Below are 5,336 nucleotides of genomic sequence, written 5' to 3' on the forward strand. Positions count from 1 at the left end.
AAATGTTTGTGCTACTCTATAAACAAGCCAACATATAAACCTTTCAGTCTTGTTGCTTTATTTATGTCTTTATAGATCTGGTTTCAAGCTATTTGCATACAATTTACAAATTCATATTATAATTCTCCTGTATATTTATGATTTTATAGTTGTATATATTTTACCTCCATGAGAAATATTTATTTCTGTATGCTTCCATTGCTTATTATTTAACAAAAACATCACATTGCATTTGATAGTTTATGTATCTTCTTTAGAATAAGACACTTTTATTTGTAAAGGAGTAAAAAAATATTTTACCATCACCAATGGGCATGGATGAGCACATGGGTGTGTGTACACATCACACACGAGCACACATGCACACACACACACACACCACAGAAACCTTATATTAGAAAATGCTCCACACTCTTCATCTCTATGTTGGTTTCTATAATATTGATAACAGTAAGTTTTTAGAGGCAAGAAGAAGAGATTTCCCAAATGAAACTTTCTTTGAGAAATCAGTGGATTCTGAGAGGTTTCAGTACTTAAATACTTGTAAACTAATATTCATTGGGGAATCTGAAGTGGCAAAAAAGGAAAGCCATTCAAATTTATATCTCTCTTTAAAAGGAATATTGTGGATTGAAGATAAAATCTGGAGCTATATGCTTAATCAAATGAAGAGTAAAATATCAATATTCTAAAAATGTCAGAAAGGAAACCAGTAATAATATTATGTATTACAAAATATATATTATTAAAAAGATGAAGAAATATCAAAGAAATAATGATGATATTTGAGCCATATTTTCATACTTCCCATTTTGAAATTTCTGCAGCTCTTTCCAGCTATGTAAAATTGCCAGTGATATGAAAGGTGGTCATTTAGTTAAAAATCAAGTATTCATCAAAGCTTTCATACCACAGCTGGGAGTGGGGGGAAGGTGATGAAATGATTTTTCTAAATATTTTCCCAAGTAGTTTCCAGAAATAATAACAGGAACTGCAGCATTTTAACTTTGTTACTTAGAAAACAAAAGCAAGTTTCCTATTTGGAGTTGAATAAAACAATTGTGTCTTTTTTCACCTGTACCAGCAATCCAGATCCAACTTTCTGACATCTTTATTCTATTCACTTAAACATCATTCTCACTGCCACAATATTTCCAACTATGGGGTTATCTTTTTCTTGTCTCCTATATTGAATTAGGACTTGGCTGTATTTCAAAGCATTCAGCACAGTGCTTGACACACATTAAGCTCTCACTGTATATTTGTTGACTGACTAAACAGAATTCTGTAAATAATATATCTGTTCCAACTCTGACATCTGTCCTGTCTTTTTCTTCCCCAATATCCCTGGTTATGGAGGCTTTGGTAACTATGATGGCTATAATAATTATAGCTATGGAAATGATGGCTTTGATGACAGATTGAAAGATGGAATCGGTAAAACATGGCTAGGTGGACCTGGTGATGCAAGTTCAGGTTTTTTTGGTGGTCATTTTGTATACATGAGAGGATTACCTTTTAATGTAACTGAAAATGCCATTGCTAAGTCCAATACTAACTGATTACTAACTGATATTGATACTGGAGCTGGTGGCAGAGCAATAGAAGCAGATGTAGAGTCTGACATGACGATGCAGTAGCTACCATGTCTAAAGATAAGAATAGCAGACAACACCAATACATTAAACTCTTCTTGAATTCTAGTGTAGAATGAGGTTCTGGAATGGGACACTTACAGCAGAGATGGAATGGGTAGTCAGAGAGATTATGGATCTGTTGCAAGAATGGGAATGGGGAAGAATTACAGCAAAGGCTATAATACTTCTGATGGTTTGTGTGGTTATGGCCATGGTGGGCAGGCAGTGGAAGTTACTCTGGGCAAGGTGGCAGGAGCGGAGGTGGATGGTGTGGGATGTACTACAACATAATAACCACCAACATACAAAGTCCTGTGAACAGTCTCTGGTCTACTAGGCTTTCTTACAGATTTAGTTTCTTTTGTATTTTAAGAACTGTATAGGGGATCACTGGGTGGCTCAGCAGTTGAGCGGCTGCCTTCAGCCCAGGGTGTGATCCTGGAGTCCTGGGATCGAGACCCACATCGAGCTCCATGTATGGAGCTTGCTTTTCCTTCTGCCTGTGTCTCTGCCTTTCTCTCTCTCAGTGTCTCTCATGAATAAATAAAATCTTTTTTATAAATAAATAAATAAATAAATAAATAAATAAATAAATAAACTGTATAATAACTGAAGGAATGTGTTTTCGAAATATTTGTTAAAGCAACAGATTATGATGGAGAAATCTCTTTTCTATAGGTTTTATCTGTTGCATACTTTGACTTAATGACTTTTTATACTAAAAACATTATAAACCCCTCATCACTTCTAAACTGAGCTACTGTAAAACCACTCAAGACTATATGCTTTAATATTTATTGATTTCCTACTATGTGTTCTATAGTGAGATGAGCCTATATATAGATTGTTACTCTTCTAAAGGGTAGATATCAATAATCCTAATAGTATGAAAAAGAATTAATAAATCTTCTCTAAATACAACATTAAATTGTCTTTGCATTTATGGGCCTATAGAATAATTTCTTATTCTATATCTCCAGCCTTAGTACCTGCACTTCTTATAAAACATATTTACAATTATCCTGCAGCTGAAATAATTGCTTATCATTCCCCAAACAAGTCTCAGTAAGATACCTGCTTTCAAAAATCAATTTTACTTAAATGGGGGGGGGTGATGAGAACTAATACTTCCATATTATTACAACTTTAGATTTTTTTTTTAAATTTTAGAGAGAGAGTGTGTGAGCAGGAGGAGGGGCAGAGGGAGGGAGGGAGAGAGAATCCCAAGCTGGCTCGCTGCTGAGTATGGAGCCTGATGTAGGGGCTTGGTCTCATAACCCTGAGAAATGAAGAGTTGGACACTTTACTGACTGAGTCACTGAGCTACCCATACAGCATACTTTAATATATTATTACAGTATGGTACAAAATACAAATATATAATGCAAAATTATGTGTATTTTTGAACTACATGAGAGACTTCAAATAAATCTCCAGCTTCAGTTGTCATTTCCCAGATAGTTGAAGAAGGGCAGTGAGATGGTTAATTGTTCACAAGACCTCTGCTTTCAGACAGATGAAGTTGTGTGTTCCAGTTGCAGAATATGTGGTGTCCCAGTTGTACCACTTCATAGCCATGCAATTGCATTTATGTTTACATAGCTATATCTGCAGTGCTTAGAATAATTTCTCACAGTGTTTCATAAGTATTAGCTGAATGAATGAATGATTGAATATATCAATGGAAAATGATTATTTATTTAATTAGTATCAGTCTCTTTCTAGAATATGAGCTTTTTAAATGTGAGTTGAGTTTTCTGTAATGATCATCATTTGATTGCTTTTCTAATATTCAGCTGAAATTTGACCTGTGAGGTACCATATGTATGAAAACAAAATGTATTCACATGCACACACTTACAGAGAATTACCTAGATCTTTGTCTTTGTCCTGTTCGTTTCTGGTTTTAGGACATTTCCTTAAGAATGTTTGTTTAAATGTTGCAAGTTATCTTACCCATATATATGGTTTATCATGCCACTGACACAATTACCACCCAAGTAGGAAGCCTACTATATATTCATATTGATACCATAATTCCCTGAAAAATAGATATTCCCTGATGTTGATTGACTCAAGAACAAATGCATTCATAGCCAGGTTGAATTCATCTAGAAGAATTTTCACACATTTAACATTTAATGAAATTATGACATACATTAAATCTTGATGAAATATATGCTTTCAATCTTCTCACAAGAGCACATGTAATAGAAGAAAAATTGTAATTAGAATCAGAAAACTTTGATCTAGGTCTGGATCTACTACTATAAGCTGTGTGTCCATGTATGAATCAGTAAAATTCTCTCATTCAGCTTTTACATTTGAACTTGCAGGATAGAATATATTTGTATTGTTGTGAGGAACAAATGAGATCATGTGTGGCAAAATGCTTTGTGAATTATAAAAGCACAATATACATATGTTTTTCTGTTAGTTGGTGGTTCCTAGCCAGGCATACTCCAGAGAGTTTGACCAGTTGTTCTGGAATATTTGATAAACCAAACATCAAACAAAAGCTGTAAATCTAAAATGGGCCCCTTCACACATCTGTACATTTCTTCTTTCTAACTACTGCCATATTTGCTAATGTAGCAATGGGAGCAGTCTCCCTTTGTCATCAATTCCCAAATTTTTCATTCCGAATAGAAAAGAGAAATTTTCTCCCAAGGTGCTCCACAACTCCTTTCTAGATACACCTACTTGGTAGGGCAGCCCAGGTGGCTCAGTGGTTTAGATACACCTACTTGGTGCCCCCTAGATTAGTTAGTATAGATTCATGCTAACAATGAACTAATCACATGCTCATACAGTCTCTTTTTTGCAAATTATCAATCTATATTTTGCTGCTATTCTATGTTCATGGCTGATACCATGAGTAAAATGGTAGTACCAAATTGTTTTCAACATTTTCAAGATATAACTGCTTTAAAACAAAAGATATTGGGGTGCCTGAGTGACTCAGTTGGTTAAGCGTCTCCCTTTGGCTTGGGTCACGATTCCAGGGTCCTGGGATTGAGCCCCACATGGGGCTCCCTGCTCAGGGGGAGCCTGCTTCTCCCTCTCCCTCTGCTGCTCTCCCTGCTTGTTCTTTCTCTCTCTCTCTCTCGGTCAAATTAATAAAATCCTAAAAAAAGAAGAAATTTACTATGTGATGATGGCAGACACTTAAGTTGCTTATTGCTTTGCTCACAAGAGTAATGCATATATGTTAGAAAATATTAACAATCTTTGAAAATTAGGGACTTAGATGGCAAGGCTCTACTTCCAAAAAGAGCTTTGAAGTTGTTCTGAGTTTTCTGTAGTTTTAAGTGTTTCATAATTGATTCTGATGGCTCAGTGTCAAATATGGATTGTGTGTATGTATTATCTGAGAACCATGATCATATATGGAACATATTATTTCAAAGCTTATTATTACAAATGTACTTTCATAGAGATTTTTTCCCCTTAGACATATATGAATATGGAATATGCAACCTGATACCAACAGGATAAAACTTTTTAAATCTGTGAAAGTACAGATGATTTGGAACTTAAAAAAAAGATACACTCAAATTTTACTTCATGAAACTACAGTAACTTTATTTAGATGTCTCAATAATATATTTAAGTGACCACATGCCCTTTAACAAGCAGTTTGGATTGAGGTAGTGGAAGACACTAAAATATTTCAAACAATATTATATTTCTCAAATA

At 34.6% G+C, this 5,336-nt stretch overlaps 1 pseudogene; it reads left to right on the forward strand.

Moving 5' to 3' along the window:
• The first annotated feature begins 1,337 nt into the window (after positions 1–1,337).
• Positions 1,338–4,162, forward strand: LOC112934295 (heterogeneous nuclear ribonucleoprotein H3 pseudogene; annotated as a pseudogene).
• The last annotated feature ends 1,174 nt before the right edge of the window (positions 4,163–5,336 follow it).

This window comes from Vulpes vulpes, chromosome 6, assembly GCF_048418805.1.
Source record: "Vulpes vulpes isolate BD-2025 chromosome 6, VulVul3, whole genome shotgun sequence".
NCBI lineage: Eukaryota > Metazoa > Chordata > Mammalia > Carnivora > Canidae > Vulpes > Vulpes vulpes.